The 18,340-nt window shown below is 48.0% G+C and overlaps 1 long non-coding RNA gene across 2 annotated transcripts; it reads left to right on the forward strand.

Annotated features, from left to right (window-relative positions):
- The first annotated feature begins 1,581 nt into the window (after positions 1-1,581).
- LOC126063112 (uncharacterized) lies at positions 1,582-16,646 on the forward strand. 2 transcript variants are annotated; one of them, XR_007514208.1, is made up of 5 exons: positions 1,582-1,635; positions 3,765-3,948; positions 5,501-5,723; positions 5,810-5,890; positions 10,236-16,646. It is a non-coding gene; the product is annotated as an uncharacterized LOC126063112 (long non-coding RNA). The 2 variants fall into 2 exon arrangements; XR_007514207.1 differs by lacking the exon at positions 1,582-1,635 and having other exon boundaries at positions 3,594-3,948.
- The last annotated feature ends 1,694 nt before the right edge of the window (positions 16,647-18,340 follow it).

The following is an 18,340-nucleotide window of genomic DNA, read 5'->3' on the forward strand; positions in this document are numbered from 1 at the left end:
TGGGTGACTCGGGAACATCCCTCCACATCTGCACCCACCCCTCCATCTGCTTGCAGCCTCCCTCAGGGACTTTAGGAGAAACAAATGAAAGTGACATGAATGAATCTGATATGGAGAGGGGATAACTACCCCACACTCCTCTTAGGTGGGAGAAAAAGGCAAGTATGGCAGAACCCTCCTCTCATTGAACAAGTGATTATATGTTAATCCTATGGGAGATGGAGATGTTATTCAGAACAGAGATTTTCATTCCTCTGGGTCCTATCAGACCAGCTCCTACCCCTTCCACTCTCACAGGAGCTTGTAGGAGAGTTGAGACAGCACTGGACTTAGCTCCAAGAGAATCACCATCTTGTGCTGGCTTCACGGCGAATTTGCTGGGTGATCTTAGATCAGCCGAAACCACCACAGAGAACGATATGTCTCGGGTCCACCTTTAAGAGTTGTTTGGAGAGTCAAATAAAACAGTCTTGCACGCTGCATACACTTAATGACAGCTGTGAAATGCATAGTAAATGCTGACTTTACCATTTTGGAGGCAGTTAGCCAGACACAGTATAAAAAACCATTGCTGTTGAGCCAATTCCAATTCATGGCAACTCCACATGTGTCAGAATAGAACTGCACTCCATAGGGTTTTCAAGGGCTGATTTGTTGGAGAGGATCCCCAGGCCTTTCTCCTGAGGTGCCTCTGGGTGGGCTTGAACCTCCAACATTTCAGTAGCAGCTGACCCATTAACCATTTATACCACCCAGGGCTCCAGACACTGTCTAAACCAAAACCAAACACATTGCTGTCAAGTCGATTCTGACTCATAGCAACCCGATAGGACAGAGTAGAACTGCCCCATAGGATTTCTGAGGGCGCCTGGTGGATTTGAACTGCTGACCTTTTGGTTAGCAGCTGTAGCTCTTAACCACTATGCCACCAGGGTTTCCAGACACTGTCTAAAAATTGTCTAGGGGATGTATATTATATTCTCTGTTAATTCTATTATCCCCTTACCACACAGGGACCCGAGGCACAGAGAAGTTAAGTAACCAGCTCAAGGCCTTACACTTGGAAGGTGGTCAGGTCAGATCCCAGCTCAGGTCTGGGTAACTTCCAGGCCTGAGTTTTTCAAGGACACTATAAACAGCCTCTTTGTCATTCATCAAGTGTGGCTTGGCTGTGCCTATTCCTTGTTATTATCATTTCCTTTATGTCAGGGGGAACCTCAGTGGGGTCTATGGCAGTTTGCCTTTCTGTCTGTGGGCGCTCACGTGGCACCATGCTTGGTCCTGAGGTTGTGAGGATGTAGACTGTAGAGTCAAATAAGGACTTGATCGCCGGCAAAAGAAGCTGGAGCAAACTCAAGACTGTCTGAGACCATTCATCATGCCTGGGTGAGCACAATTTAAATCTGGAAATTTCTGCTCAGCCGGGTTATAGAACTCTAAATGGCAGTATTCAAGTGCTGCCTGAGGACCCTGGAGCTTCTCGCATGTGACAGTTCCAGATCTCAAGGAGGCAGGTGTCCTTCCCTGGGTTAGGAGAAGGCGTGGGCACTGGACTGGGCTTGTCCTGGAGTAGCTGGACACTTCACCCCTTCCCTCAGGGAGCCATTGACGTCCTCCCTCTGGAAGCCACTCAGTGTAAGTTTTACTGTAGGGGGTGGGTGGAGCAAGTAATCCCACATACAATTACATCTCTGGGCAGCTGAGAGGGTGGAGATATTTGCCATTTAGTTGGACTAGTCCTCCAAAACCATCTTCTTCCACACAAGGCAGTTTCTTCTCCCCTCGCTGGATTATTTCGGTAATTACCTCAGTTCTCTATTTTACTTTGGCTGTGAAGACAAAGCCTTAATGAGCTGAGAACCCTCAGACAATCCTGACTCCGGGATGAAGAGGCCAGCAGTGGCTATGGGTGAGGAATGCAGTATTAGGCTGCTCACGCTGCGTAACGAGCACCTCAAAGCCGCTGAGGAGGCTGCATTGGCAGTCGGGAGAAGGAGGGCAGAGGACCTCCGCCGGCGAGGGGGATGAGGCTGTTTTCTGTGGCGGCTCTAAGGCCTTTGTTAAGAGCTTTGTTTTCCCCTTCGTCCTCCAGAAATAATGACCTTGGTGTGACGACTTTTTGTAATATCTCATTTCCATGCCCAAAGCAGATGGCTCTGGTGATTTCAGAAGGCTTAGTGGGGAGATTTGGGGAGCCTGGGAGGTATTTCGGATGAATAGATATAAAGAGTGATTTCGAATTTCGGTAGCAAAGGGTTGGGGATGAGCCTCGGAAGGATCCGAGGCACGGCTCAATGTGGAGGCTTATCTGCCGAGAAGAATGCCTCCGGATCCTGGTGCTAACAGCCGCCCTGTCAGATTATGCTCACGGCAAGAATGCCTTTTTTTTTTCTTCAATATTTCAGTAGGTTCTTTTGAGGGAGCGCACAGATCAGAAAATGTTACCTGGCTCTGTGTGTTCAAGCTGATGCCATTTCATCTGCTTCTCACTTATATTTCATTCAGGGTGGTTGGAGCTGGTATGCAGCCTTCTTCCTCAGTTCCATTGTAATAAAAGGGTGGCACCTCCACCCGGGCTCCAAAGCAGGCAGCCCCTAGAAGAGAAGCAGCATTTAGTGAGCAGCCACTGGCTACCAGTCATTCTCTGTGCATTCTGTCATTCAGTCATGACTGCAGCCTTCCAAGGCAGACACCTCTACCCCTATTTTGAAGATGACAGACCTGCGCTTACCAGAGAGTAAGTGGCAGAACTGGGTTTTGAACCCTGCTCTGCCTGGAGCCCTGGTGATGCAATGGTTAAGCACTTGTCTGCTAACCAACGTGTTGTTGGCTCAGACCCACCCAGCAGCTCCACAGGAAAAAGACCCGGTGATCTACTGTAAAAATTACAGCCTAGGAAACCCTATGGGGCAACTCTTCTCCGTCACATGGGGTTGCTCTGAGTCAAAATTGACTCAGCAGCACCTAAGGACTGCTGGGAGCACAGCTGAGCTCTTTGAGTTAATGCACTGTGCCTGTCTTCTCCCCAGAGGGGCACGGGGTCAGGGTCTTTAGAGTCCCTCCACCCACCTCTGCGTCCTCCTCTGCCCCTTCATGTGTCTCTCCAGTTGAAATCAGGTTAAAATGACTATCAAAGCCATGTGGGGATGGAAAGGTTAGGAAAGGCTTGCGCCTCCAGCCCAGATGGGCTGGAGCAGGCTCCCCATTTCCTGGGGGCAGGTAGGGGTGAGCTGGGCTGATGGCAGGTGCTGGAAGCCACCAGCCTTAGAAGCCCACCCTCCTCCTCTTCCCTCATGGCCCCTACTCCCCCAAGCACCTGCCCAAGTGCTGGCCAGAGTGGACGGAGAGGGCCAGCTCCTGATCCTGGTGCCCTGTGGCTCCTGCCAGCCAGCTCTGGCCTCTGGCTTCTACCCACTCCTGGGCAGTTTCCTTTTGCTGTCGATAGGGGGAGCACATTGCACCCCGCTGTCAGCTGTCAGTGTTAAATAACAAGAACAAAGCAGTGCACTTGTGAAGTGAAGTCATGTGGGCTTTTTCAAGACCTGTGTGTTTCCAAGCTCCCTCACGTTAGGGGCTGTGCTTGGCCCCCATGCTGGGCAGCCTCCCCCGGTAGAATTTGTTCTGGAACCAGCCCAGTCTCCCCGCTCCTGCTTATTTGATGAGCATGTTGATATGAACAGCTTGACTTGGCCAAAGCTTCCAGCCCAGCACGCTTGAGAGTTAACTGGTTATTCTGAGAACATTCTTTTCAAAACACTCTACAGGACAAACAGGCCGAGAGGTTCCTTTGTCCACAGCCAGCCTCTAAAACCAAGCCGCCTCTCAGAAGGTTAGAAGGAACTCCAAGGAAGAAATTTACTGCACTCAGAGGCGGAAACATTTGGAAATGGGGCTGCGGGAGGGGCGTCAGAGAAGACCGTCAATGACCCCTCGTCCTTCAATGAACAGGTATCATTTGTCCTTCCACTAAAGTGGAGCTTAGCTTTCAATTCCTAAAATATCACAGCCTTGTGCGGGAGCTGGAAGAAAGGGCAGCATGTAATGCATAACTTTGCTGTAAAGTGCCTGGCGGAATGAAAGGTTGGTTCAGAGAAGGTCTAGCCACTTTTGCCTTCCGAGCAGCGACTTCTCTTTCATCCCCTGCCCTCCCGAGGACCTCAGTGGCCTGCTGGGGGGTCACAGCTGGCCTCAGCCCTCTTGGAGCTGAGCGTGACACAGGACGGGATGGGAGAGATTTGCTTTGTACTGCAGATGTCTTTAGGAATCATGAATATCAGTGGATTATTTGTGCTTTCCTCCCTTGTACGCTATCCTGGATCAGTTTGTAATTGAAGAGCCTCTGGGTCTTTGCTGCTTTTCTCTCTGAGGGCCTTTGATGGGTGGAAAGGTCGCTGGACTCAGGCCAACCCAGGGTTCCAGTCCTGCTTTGCCATTTCTAGCTGTGTGGCCTTGGACTGGTGTCTCAACCTCTCTGGGCCCTGTGAAATAGGGAACAAAGCAGGAGCCTCATGGGTTGTTGTGCAGATTAAGCGCAGGCAAAGCATGGCACAAAGATACTAAGAACCAGCGTTTACTGAGCCCTTCTCCATTCTAAGTGCTTTACCATTGGATTTTCCCAAAATTTTCTCACTGGATTTTCCCCAAAATGCTTTGAGGGAGGTACTATGATTGACCTGTTTTACCAAAGAGGTAACTGATACCATTTGCCAAGGGTTTTGCCATGTGGAGTTCAATTTTGAAACTGGGCAGCCAGGCTCCAGGGACTACACTAATAATTATTTATTTTTGGATGACAAAACAACTGTTTAATATTATTTTTGGAAAAGACTGATTTTTTTTTTCAGTTTATTGTAAATATATATATATATGACACACCTTTTGCCAATGTAACGTTTTTCACGTACAGTTTAGTGACTTCAATTGCGTTAATCGTGTTCTGCAACCATTACCAACATCCATTGTCAAATTTCCATCACCATAAATGGAAACTCATGATTTTGATTTAAATATGGGTGTCGTACATGGTGGTTTTCATTCCGCTGCTTGCTAATGCTTCCTAACAATTAAGTTGAAGTAACTTGGCATCCCCACCCACCAACAACCACTGACTACACCAGACGCAAACTGTCTTTTAATGTAGACCCGAAACCCCACAAAAACCCAAACCCATTGCCGTTGAGTTGATTCTGACTCATTGAGACGCTACAGGACAGAGTAGAACTACCTCACAAGGTTTCCAAGGAGCGGCTGGTAGATTCGAACTGCTGATCTTTTGGTTAGCAGCCGAGCTCTTGACCACTACGCCACCAGGGCTCCTAATGTAGGCCATCACCCATTAATTTATCCAAACCAGAAATACTGGATTTTTCCTAAATGGGGCCTTCCCTATTGGTTCCTTATTGTCTCCTGGGGACCTATGAATGTGGATCTTCTGGGAGGTGAAGACCTTATTAAAATACTGCTTTCTGTTGCTAAAACTTTAATTTCATCTCATGTCCAGAGAGCCAGGCCTGTGGCACTGTGTGTGGAGGGGAAAAGCTGAGGCAAGTTCCTCAACTCTTTGAGAACTGCTTTCCCGGCTATAAAATGACCTAGTAGCTTCTACCCCCACCACACCGCCGTGAGCTTTGAAGGAGGTGCCGTGTACAGTGGCTGCCACAAGGTCCAGCACGAAGGTGCCCCGCTGACCCAGGCAAAGGGTTTGACATCAGCAGGTGTCATCGGTAAGTGCATGTAAGAAGGAATTTTAAAATTGTTGTTGTCAGATGCTTCAAGTTGACTCTGATTCATGGCAACCCCATTTGTGCAGGGTAGAGCTGCTCCATAGGATTGTCAAGGCTGTGACCTCTCAGAAGCACGTTGCCAAGCCTGTCATCTGAGGAGCCTCTTGGTAGGTTTGAACTGCTAACCTTTCAGCTAGTAGCAGAGTGCTTATCCTTTTGTGCCACCCAGGGACTCCCAAATGCACATATGATGAAATAAAAACAATATTTACTAAATAAATAATGTCCCAGGACTTGGGACCACTCTTCAAGTGGTCTGCAGAATCATGGGGGTCATCTTGGGTGTGTCTGTCCCTGAAACCCTGCTCCTTGGCATGACCACTGTGCATATCAGGGCCTTCCCCTTCCTGCCCGGGGTCAAGGGCTGGGGATGGCTGGCCAAGCCAGCACCGGGCAGAGGGATTTCTCAGATGCTTGTGTCTGGCATGCTCTTGGCTGAATCGGATAACAGACCATTTCCAGATAAACAGGGGTTGGGAAATGAATTGGCTTCCTAGAGAATATATTTTAAATGCTTTAAATACTTTGCATTTAAAGGAAAAAATATTCTTTGGCTGGTGCTGTATCTGTAGGACGTTGTCTTAGTCATCTAGTGCTGCTGTAACAGAAATACCACAAGTGGATGGCTTTAACAAAGAGAAATTTATTTCTTCACAGTAAAGTACGCTGTAAGTCCAAACTCAGGGTGTCAGCTCCAGGGTAAGGGTTTCTCTTTCTGTCAGCCTTCTCGTCAATCTTCCCCAGACTAGGAGCTTCTTTGTGCAGGAACCCTGGGTCCAAGGGACACGCTCTGCTCCTGGTGCTACTTTCTTGGTGGTATGAGGTCCCCAACTCTTTGCTTGCTTCTCTTTCCTTTTAACTCTTAAGAGATAAAAGGTGGTGCAGGCCACATCCCAGGGAAACTCCCTTTACACTGGATCAGGGAGGTGACCTGAGTAAGGGTAGTGTTACAATCCCACCCTAATCCCCTTAACATAAAATTACAATCACAAAATGGAGGACAACTGCACAATATGGAAATCATGGCCTAACCAAGGTGACACATATTTTTTGGTGGACACCATTCAATCCATGACAGATATGTTGTTATCTGCGGGATGGTACTGGATTATCTTCTTGCAGTCTCTGTGCTCAGAAGTGAGGCTCAAGGGCAGCTCTGCAGGTGATGGAGGTCACAGTTCTGCAGGGAAGGAGCTGTGGGTCCTCGGAACCCACCACCACTGCTCCCAGATCCCTGACTGCTGCCTTGTTGGGCTATTCTGCCTGCTCAACACCAACAATCTCTTCTCCCAGAAGGCGGGTGGGTGATGGGCTATGATTAATAGCAGATCTAATTAACTGAACAGTTGTCTATGTCAGGTATTTTATAACAAGAAAGGTGTTATCATCCCCATTTACAGATGGTGAAGCTGAGGTTTGTTGATGTTAGTTGCTGTTGAATAATTTTTTGGAAGTAGATCGCCGTGCTTTTCTTCCAAGGTGCCTCTTGGTAGACTCAAACCTCCAACCTTTCAGTTAGCAGCTGAGCACTTTAATCATTTGCACCACCCAGGGACTCTACTGCTAAGATGGTTGTTATTAGTTGCTGTTGACTCAATTCCAACTCATGGTGACCCCATGTGTGCAGAGTAGAATTTCTCCCTACGGTTTTCAGGGCTGTGACCTTTTGGAAGCAGATCTCCAGGACTTTCTTCCAAGATGCTTCTGGGTGGGTTCGAACCACCAACCTTTAGGCTAGTAGTTGAGCACCATGATGCCTTTGAACCCAAGTTCTCCTGCGAGTGTTTGTTCCTCAACCAAACTCATCATGGGCAGATACAGCCCAGCTCAGTCTCTGTGACAAGCAATAGGGAACGCTGGGCTGGGGCCTCCTGGCATCAGCTTGGCTGGCTGTGTCCCAGGTGAGTGGGGAAGGTGGCTGCTAAGCTGACATGATCTGGGAGATTCTGCAAGGTTCTCATCATCACCTCCAGTCCTGCTACCCAGCCGACTCCCGCTGCCCCCAGGGTAGATCCTGCTGTCCTGCCATCTTTCTGCCTTCCCATCAAGGTGGCCAGAAATGCCCACCGGAGAGAACAAGGGGGTTCTGGCTCTGCCTCTGGAAGGCCTCCTGGGATGGGAAAGCTTGGGGGACGTGGGGCCAAACCACCACTGTTTCTTCCATCACCCTCCCCCACTGGTGACTGTCATGGGGGAAGACCCTTAAAGTCTGGATGGGGGACCAGTCACCACCAGGTGGTTTACCTGGGAGAGCGAGGGTAGCTTTGGCATCAGACCAGAGGACTTAAAGGGCGAGAGGTGGATGGGTCTTATGCTCTGGCTCAAAAGCACTCAAGCTGGAGGATGTCCGGTGGCAGAGGGAGCAGACGTACCCTTCCCCCTCGGGATGCCCAGCCCCATCCCTGGGACATCGCAGAGCCAGAGCTGGAGGCTGTGGCGAGTGCCACCCAGCGGCTCCTCTTCCCTCTGCCTCGGCCACTTCCCAGCAAACCGCCCGCTGCTGCACTTGCCAATGGAGCCAGATGCTGCTTTGGGGAAAATACCTTCTGGAGTTTGTTGTCTGAGCCCTCCCAGCTGACACCCACGGTGGAGGAGATGTGTCAGGATAACTGGAAAAATCTCTTCATAAATATCTCAGAAAAGGCAAAAAAGAAAAGAAAAGAGAACAAACCCCAAACTCCCGGCATTTGAGAGCATCTTAGTTATGCTTGCTAACAGATGGAGGGAGCAGGTCCTTCACTTGCATCAGTTTGTAGCGCCATACCAGCCAGAGTGCCTTTCTGTGCCTGCAGCCAGGAGCCCCCGTGCTTGCTTCCAGGGTGCAGACATCAAGGGGTCCCTGGCTTGCTCTGTGGGCTCAGGGGACAGGAAGGCCTGCCCACCCCCGCTGATGGCCACCACTGAGCAAGTGCAGGCGCCACACAGCCCGTGGGAGAGGCAGGCCTGCCCTGTATCTGTAGCCTGTGGCGGTGTCTTTAAGCTCAACTGCCTTGGGACTTTATTAGGAGAGAAGCACAGGCTACTGTGATTTTAGGGGAGCCCCTGGGGGAGAGTAAACAGGCCCTGGGGGCTGGGACGCTAATGGGAACGTGAGTGTTGGTGCCCACACAAGGGGCTGGAAGGCCCAGCGGGATAAGCGCTGCCTACCTGAGGGGCTCAGCTAAGGAGAGATGGTATCTTAAAGCCAGGCCAGCATAGTGGGCAGTCCTGAGCATCCCCCAGTTGAAAGAGGGCCCTTCCCAGGTATGATTATCACATTCACCCCTCAGGGAGGGCGCCTTGATAGCGACCCTAAATGATAGAGTAGAACTGTACCACAGGGCTTCCTAGGCTGTCACCTTTACGGGGCAGCTCACCAGGCCTTTCTCCTGCAGAGCTGCTGAAGGATTCAAACTTCTGACCTTTCAGTTAGCAGTCCAGCACTTAACCCTTGCACCACCAAGTCACCTTGGTCTTAGCTGACAGGCCCAGATCCGGCCACACTAGCCCCACGCATCCCGGCAAACAGACGCTGCTGCTCCCAGCCCCCCGAGTGCCTGGCACTGAGTCCTCACCCACATTCCTGCCTGCCCTGATGAAGTTCTGAGTCAGCGTCACCTAACCTGGGGCCTGGTTCCTGCCAATCTCAGACTAGGCCATTCAGACTCTCTGTTCCAGGAGGCAGGTGATCCAAGGGGCCAGGGCAGGGTCTCTGGAAGACAAAACCCTGGCGACGACTTTTCTTGGGAAGGGAGAAGTTGGGCTCCTAAATCTAACGTTGGTGCATGTGGTTAATTAGGAAGAGAAGATTTGTTCAGAGGCCTTCGAAGGTCCCATGTGTCTTGCAGTGGGTCCCCTTTGCTCTGGGGTCAGGCAGTGGCCTTTGTGCCCCAAGACCAAAAAAAGAAAAACCTTGCCACCGATCGATTCCAACTAATGGCGACCTCACATGTTAAAGAATAGAGCTGCACCATAGGGTTTTCTCGGCTGTAATCTTTACAGAAGCAGGTCGCCAGACCTTTCTTCTGCGGTGCCGCTGGGTGGGTTCAAACCACTATCTTTTAGGTTAGCAGTCACGGGAAACCATTTGTGCCACCCAGGGACTTAAGGACAGCTCTCCCACTCCTCAGCAGTGGATATCCTTTAGTTCCTGTAGTTGGTGCTGTCACAGTGGAACAGACCTTCAGCAAAGGCTGGCAGTGTGGAGAGGAAGCTGCCGTGAATTGCAGCGTGTGATGAAATGCCAGTCCCCAAGCAGGGGTGGGAGGTCACACGGATCTTGACCAGGACATTTCAAGCAGAATTTCTTGTTGATCTATCTCTTTCTCCTTCTTGAAGCACAGATGTGGAAAATATTAATTGCTTCTGGAAGGAGACCAGGGGGTCCAGGCTGGGGGCCTGAGAAAAGGGAGACCAAATGCTGGGCCATGGAGCTCAGAGATGGTGCTCATTTCTCTGTCTCCATCTTGGCAGGAAAGAAGCACAAGAGTAGCTTCAACCATGAGTCTGGATCGATCTTCACCTTTGGAGCACTTTTAACCATGGCTCAAGCTCTATCTGGTGTATTAACTGTGACTCAGTTCCACCTGAAATGCTGTGTTCTTAACACCTTTCTAAATGACCATCTTTGAGAAACAAATGGTGAATACCAACACCCCAAAAGGAAAGCTGGTTGCATAGCAAAGGGTTTGCTTTCTGATATAACATTTGAATTGCACTTGATTCTTCAGACAACCAAAAGATATTTATCAGCTGCGTACTGGTGCCTGGTCCTGGGCTAGTAACATTCTCTTCAACAAATGATTACGAAGAGTGAACGTGGTTCAGTCATTCATTTGCTCAGTTGATACATGTCGTGAACTGAATTGTGGTCTCCCAAAAGATACGTCTACATTCCCAGAACCTGTAAATGTGACTTTATTTGGAAAATTAAAGATCTAGAGATGAGATCATCATGGATTAGGGTAGCCCTAAATCCAAGGACAAGTGTCTTTGTAAGAGACGCAAAGAGGAGAAGACACATGTGAAAATAGAGGTAAGAGATTGGAGTGATACGTCTACAAGCCAAGGAACACCAAGGGTTGTCAGCAGCCACCAAGAGCTCGGAGAAAGACATGGGATGGGGCCTCCCTCAGAGCCTCCGGAAGGAACCAACCCAACCGATACCTTGATTTCAGACTTCTGGCCTCCAGAGCTGTGAGAGAGTAAGTTTCTTTTGTTCTAAGTGACCAGGTTTGTGGTAGTTTGTCAGGGCAGCTCAGGGAACCAACGGAGTAGACATTTGAAGGTCCACAGGGGCCAGGCCCTGGGCTCTCCACTCAGAATACAGCAATAGACAGAGTAGGACTGACCCCGGCCCTCATGGAGCTTCCAGTCTAGGTGGGGGGAGACAGACTCCAAGGAGGAACTGTGAGTGTGATGAGGGTGCTAAAAGAATGTAGGACAAGCCACATATTTTCTCCTGTCAAGTCTGTCCTTCCTCCAACTTCTCCATCTTAATAATCAGCACCACCTTCGGCTCCACTGCTCAGGCCATGAGCCTATGAGACAGTTTTTAATTTTTTAAAAGAAATTTCTGTTTGGGGGACAAAATATATATAACAAAATTTTCTATTTTAACCATTTTTTAAGTGTATAATTCAGTGACATTAATTACATTCACTGTCATTTTTCCCAAAACTTTTCATCACTCCAAACAGAAACTCTAACCATTGAGCAATAAGTCCCCATTTCCCCCTCCTCCACCCCCCAGTAGCCTCTAATCTACTTTCTGTCTCTATGAATTTGCCTATTCTCGATAACACATATAAGTGGGATTGTATACTCTTTGTCCTTTTGTGTCTGACTTATTTCACTCAGCAGAATATTTTCAAGATTCATCCATGTTGTAGCATGTGTCAGAACTTCATTTGTCTCTATGGCTTAATAATAGACCATTGTATTGCTATAACATATTTTGTTCATCCATTCATCAGTTGGTGGACACTTGGGTTGTTTCTCCCTTCTGGCTATTGTGAACAGTGCTACAATGATCATTGGAGCACAAATAAGTGTTTGAGTCCTTACTTGCAGTTCTTTTGGGCAAATATCTACTAGTGGAATTGCTGGGTCATACGGTATGAATATTGAAAATACCATGGACTGCGAGAAGAACGAAAAAATCTGTCTTGGAGCAAGTACAGCCAGAATGCTCCTTAGAAGGGAGGATGGCGAGACTTCATCTCACTTACTTTGGACATGTTATCAGGAGAGTCCAGTCCCTGTAGAAGGACATCATGCTTGATAAAATAGTGGGTCAGTGAAGCAGAGGAATACCCTCAAGGAGATGGATTGACGTAGTGGTAGCAACAATGGACTCAAACATAGCAATGATTGTGAGGATGGCACAGGACCAGGCAGTGTTTCCTTCTGTTATACATTGGGCGGCTATGAGTCAGAACCAACTCAATGCACCTAACAACAACAACAACGACACGGTATGAATCACCTTTATACTCTCCTCTGCCTCACCCACCTCCATGTCTTTCAGAAGTCTGTCAGTCTTCCCTTGGAAGCACATTCGAAACTGCCTGCTTCTCTCCGTCTCGCTGCTTGACCCTGACCAGTGAAGTCTCCCCTCAGGAGGACTGAAAATGCTTCCTCTAGCTAAATAATAATAAGCTCTGGTGGAACAACAGTTAAGCACTTGACTGCTAACCAAAAGGTCGGTGGTTCAAACCCACCAGCTGCTCCACAGGAGATCTCCTCCCATAAGGGTTATAGCAAAAAAAAAAAAAAAAATGCTCTATGGGGCACTTGTACTCTGTCACATGGAGTCACTATGAGTCAAAATTGCCTCAACAGCACCCAACAACAACAACAGCTAATTGAACTCCCTCCTTCACTTCTGCCACCCATGTTCTCTGCAGTGCATTCTCCCCTTGGCAGCTGAGTGATCTGTAGAAATGTCAGTTACTTCCCTCCTCTGCTGAAAACCACATCATGGCTTCCTAGTCTACTGGGAATAAAATACAAACGCCTGGGCCTGGTCTGCCCTTGTGACCTGGCCTCTGCCCCCTGCTCTGCCTCCTGCTCGGGTCCTTCCTCCCTGCAAAGTGGACCACATTGGCCACGTTCCATTCCTCAAACTCGCCAGGCTCTTGTCTATCTCAGGGCAGTCACACACCCCTTGCTGTCCATCTACAGCATTCTTCTTTCTACTCTTGGGTCTCAGTTTAAATCTCCTGATCTCAACTTAAATGTCACCTCCTCAGAGAGGCCTTCTCGGACCTCATCGCCCCCAGCCTGGACAGAATGCCCCTTTTTTCTTTCTTCTGTGCCTTTCTTCAGAGTGCTGATTCCCATAATTAGGTAGTGGTTGGATGTTGTTATATTTACTGTCTGTCTTTATGATGAATCCCAGGAGCGGTGGCCATGTCTGTTCTGTTCAATTCAGATTCTCCACCACTGTTTTCATTCCCTAGAACTGCCATAACAAACTATAACAAAGTGGGTGGGTTAAAAAGACAGAAATTTATTGTCTCACAATTTCAGAGGCTAGAAGACTGAATTTCAGGTGTCACGAGCACCGTGCTCTCTCCAAGGCTCCAGGGGCGATCTTTCTTGTCTCCCAGCTTCTGGTAGCTCCAGGGATTCCTTGGCTTGCAGCTGCAGCATAACCCCATCTCAGCCTCTGTCTTCATGTGGCATCTTCCCTCTGTATGCCTGCCTGTGTCTCTCCCTCTCTTTTGTAGGACACCACTCAGATGGGATTGGAAACCCTGGTGGTGCAGTGGTTAAGAGCTGGGCTGCTTATCAAAAAAGTCGGCAGTTTTTATCCACCAGGTGCTCCTTGGAAACCCAATGGAGCAGTTCTATTCTGTCCTATAGGGTCACTGTGAGTTGGATATGACTCGATGGCAGTGGGTTTGGTTTACTCAGATGGGATTAGGACTCACCGTACTCTGGTATGAGGTTAACATCTTCCAAACCAAACGTGTTGCCATTGAGTTAATCCTGACTCATAGTGACCCCATAGGACAGAGTAGAACTGTCCCATAGGGTTTCCAAGGAGCAGCTGGTGAATTTGAACTGTTGATCTTTTGGTTGGTTAGCAGCTGAGCTCTTAACCACTGTGCCACCAGAGCTCCGATAACATCTTCAAAGACCTGATTTTCAAATGAGGTCAAATTCACAGGTGCTGGGGGTTAGAACTTCAACACATCTTTTTGGAGGACACAATTCAGTCCATAGCAATCACTTAACATACCAGGCAAAAACCAAACCCGTTACTGTCGAGTCACTTCTGACTCGTGGCAACCCCATGTGTTGCAGAGTAGAAATGCTCTATAAGGTTTTCTAGCAGATCAGTAGGTCTTTCTTCCACAGCACCGCTGTGTGGGTTTTAACTGCCAACCTTTAAATTAGTAGTTGAACACAAACCATAGAGAAACGCTCAATAATTATGCATTGAATGAAAAAAAAAAATGAACAAATTTTCTGAATTTTATAGGAGAGGGGTGGAGTGAAGAAGAGAGCCAACATTTGTGTGGCAAATCTAGCTCCCGAGATGGTATAAGTTTAATACCTCAGGATGACAGGCTTGGCAATGTAATTACTTTTGTTGTTCTCTCTTCTCCCAAAGCTTGATTTTTAAAGTTTATTTTTTCACTGTTGAGTAAATGTATGTATTAACCCTTAGGGCAGCAGAAAGTCAGATCCCTGAGAGGAAAAGCTTCCTGTCAAACGGAACATCTGATAGAAGTTAAATGCACTTGCAGAAATAAATTGGTTGCCATAGCAACCAGTTCTAGTTCTCCCCCAGAAGAAAAACATGGAAAGAGGAGGAGACCAAAAAAAAAAAAAAAAAAAAAAAAGTCAGCTAACTCTCGCCTAGGCTTGAGAGAAAGTCTATCTAAATAAATTATGGGGTAATATTGTGAAACATCTCATGTAACCAGCATGAAATGGTGTTTTGCATGTTTGCCTTGGTTTGGACTCTCTTATCCAGCCTGCTTCACCATTTCCATGCCTTTCTGGCTGACTCCCGTAGGCGGTGGAATGTTCGACCCTGCCAGACAATGCCTCCTGTCACTCTCAAAGTTGTACACCAGCTCCTGTCTCCTGAATTAAAATGTTCCCGGAAACTTGCTCTTTAGAGAGACCCTGTTGTGGATCCCTCTGTAATGAGTAAGCAACTCCTAAGAGGCTCTCATTGTACATTCATATTTTTATCTATATATAGTTTTTGACAGTGGAATCCACCCACTTGTGTTAGAAGAGTTCACCGAAGGTATCAACTCGAGGAATGAACTCTTAGAGGTGATTCTCAAGCGTGCGTTTTGGGGTGAGCTTAGCTGCTAACCAAAAGATCGGCAGTTTGAATCCACCAGCCACTCCTCAGAAACCCTATGGGACAGTTCTACTCTGTCCTATAGTGTTGCTATGAGTCAGAATTGACTAGAAGGCAATGGGTTTGGCTTTTTGGTTTGGGGAATGGCAACACACCAATGGGGGAGAAGTGCCACCAGGGGACGCTAGCTGCAGGGCTGTGAGGTGGTGGGTGCAGGCCATGGTTTTGATGAAATGCCGTGATCCTAGCAAGTGGACAAAGTCCTTGGGTGGTGCAAATCATTAATGTGCTAGGCTACTATCCAAAAGGTTGGAGGTTTGAGTCCACCCAGAAGCACCTTGTAAGAAAGGCCTGGCGATCTACTGAAAAATCAGCCACTGAAAACCCTATGGAGCACAGTTCTACTCTGATACACACAGGGCTGCCATGAGTCAGAATGAGCTCAACAGCAACTGGTTTGGTTAGCAAGTGTACAGCCCAGCCTCAGGTGGTTTTCTCTGAGCGGGTTATCTGTTGAGCAGGTGATTCTCAAGAAGCACTTTTGAGGGGTTCAATAACCACTTTTGACAGTGGCAAAAAAGGCACAAAAAATATTCATGTTGAAGGCTTTTGGTGCATGGTGGTCCATGGAGCTTGTAGGGTCATTTCACTCACACATCTTTGTTCAAGGGGCATTTATTGAGTCCTCTCTGTGGAAAGTAGAATAATGCCACCCCTTCCCCCCAAAGATTCCTGTGTCCTGATCCCTGGAATCTGCAGATATGTTACATGGCAAAGAAGAATTAAGGCAGCAGATGGAATTAAGGTTGCTAATCAGCTGAATTTAAGAGGGTGATTATGCAGGTGGGCTGAATGTAATCACTCATAAAAAAAAACCCATTGGACTTCTAAGTCAATTGGCAAAATAATTCTATTATGAAAACATTCTGCATCCCACTTTGAAATGTGGCGTCTGGGGTCTTAAATGCTAACAAGCGGCCATCTAAGATGCATCAATTGGTCTCAACCCACCTGGATCAAAGGAGAATGAAGAACACCAAGGTCACACGATAACTATGAGCCCAAGAGACAGAAAGGGCCACATGAACCAGAGACTTACATCATCCTGAGACCAGAAGAACTAGATGGTGCCCGGCCACAACCGATGACTGCCCTGACAGGGAGCAAAACAGAGAACCCCTAAGGGAGCAGGAGATCAGTGGGATGCAGACCCCAAATTCTCATAAAAAGACCAGACTTAATGGTCTGACTGAGACTAGAGGAATCCCAGCGGTCATGGTCCCCAAACCTTCTGTTGGCCCAGGACAGGAACCATTCCTGAAGACAACTCATCAGACATGGAATGGACTGGACAATGGGTTGGAGAGAGATGCTGACGAAGAGTGAGCTACTTGTATCAGGTGGACACTTGAGACTGTGTTGGCATCTCCTGCCTGGGGGGGAGATAGGAGGGTAGAGAGGGTTAGAAACTGACAAAATTGTCACGAAAGGAGAGACTGGAAGGAGGGAGCGGGCTGACTCATTAGGGGGAGAGTAAGTGGGAGTATGGAGTAAGGTGTATATAAGCTTATATGTGACAGACTGACTTGATTTGTAAACGTTCACTTAAAGTTCAATAAAAATTATTAAAAAAAAAAAAAACCCATTGCTGTCTAGTTGATTTAGACTGCTAGTGACCTATAGGACAGAGTAGAACTGCCCCATAGGATTCCCAAGTCTTAATCTTTACACAAGCCGATTGCCACATCTTTCTCCTGTGGAGCCGCTGGTGGGTTTGAACCACTGATCTTTTGGTTAGCAGCCAAATGCTTAACCACTTCGCCATCAGGGCTCCTTAATGTAATCACAAGGGCACTTAAATTAGAAAGAGGGAGGCAGAAGAGGAGGTTGGAGTGATGCAATGTGAGAAGAACTCAACCTGGTGTTGTTGCTTTGAAGATGAAGGAAGAGGGCTAGAAGCCAGGAAAAGTGGCAGCCTCCAGAAGCTAGAAAGGGCAATGTTATGGATTGAGTTGTGTCCCGTCAAAATGTGTCAACTTGGCTAGGCCATATTCCCAGTATTGTGTGATTGTCTACCATTTCGTCATCTGATGTGATTTTCCTATGTGTTGTAAATCCTACCTCTATGATGTTAATGAGGCAGGATTACAGACAGTTATATTAATGAGACAGGACTCAATCTACAAGATTAGGTTGTGTTTTAAGTCAATTTCTTTTGAAATATGAAAGAGAGAAGCAAGCAGAGAGATGGGGGACCTCATACCACCAAGAGAGTAGTGCTCGGAGCAGAGCATGTCCTTTGGACCCAAGGTCCCTGTGCAGAGAAGCTCCTAGACCAGAGGAAGATTGATGTCAAGGACCTTCCCCCAGAAGTGACAAAGAGAGAAAGCCTTCCTCTGGAGCTGACTCTCTGAATTCAGGCTTCTAGCCCCTAGACTGAGAGAATAAACTTCTATTTGATAAAGTCATCCACTTGTGGTATTTCTGTTATAGAAGGACTAGCTAACTAAGACAGGCAAGAAAACAGATTCTCCCCTTGAGCCTCCAGAAAGAACACAGCCCTGCTGACATCTTGACGCTAGTCCAGTGAGACTCATTTGGGACTTCTAGATATGGAACTGTAAGATAGTGAATTTGTGTCATTTTAAGCTATTAAGTTCTGGGTAATTTGTTACAGCAGCAACCAGAAGCTAATATGCCCTCAAAGTGCCAGGCCATGTGCCAGGTTCTGGGGAGACAGTTGTGAGGCATGGCTGTCACCCTCACCAAGTTTACGGTCCAGGGAGGGAGGCAGACGAGGAAACCAGCGGTTGGAGCTCTGCGAGATGGGTGGGGTACACTGGGTAGCGATGGGGGTGGTGGAGGTTGTGGTTGAGGAAGACTTCCCAGACCAACTTTTGATGGATGGACTTGAAGGATTAGCTAGTGTGTGAAGGGCCTGGGTATGAAGCCAGCAGGGGCAGAAGGGGCCGGAGATGGGGCTGTGGAGAAGCAGCACCTTGAGGTAGATGACTTATGGGCAAAGCTGCTGTTGTTACTGCACAGTTGATTCAGACTCATGGCAACTTCATGCGTGCAGAGTAGAACTGCCCCAGAGGATTTTCAAGGCTGTGACCTTTCAAAATGAGATTGCCAGGCCTTTCTCCTGCGTGCCAGCCTCTTGGCTAGTATTCAAGTGCTTAACTGTTCGCACCCCCTAGTGATTCTGTGGACAAAGCTAAGCAGTTAGAATTCCATCCCGAGAGCT

The sequence above is a fragment of the Elephas maximus genome, chromosome 19, assembly GCF_024166365.1.
Source record: "Elephas maximus indicus isolate mEleMax1 chromosome 19, mEleMax1 primary haplotype, whole genome shotgun sequence".
Taxonomy (NCBI): domain Eukaryota; kingdom Metazoa; phylum Chordata; class Mammalia; order Proboscidea; family Elephantidae; genus Elephas; species Elephas maximus.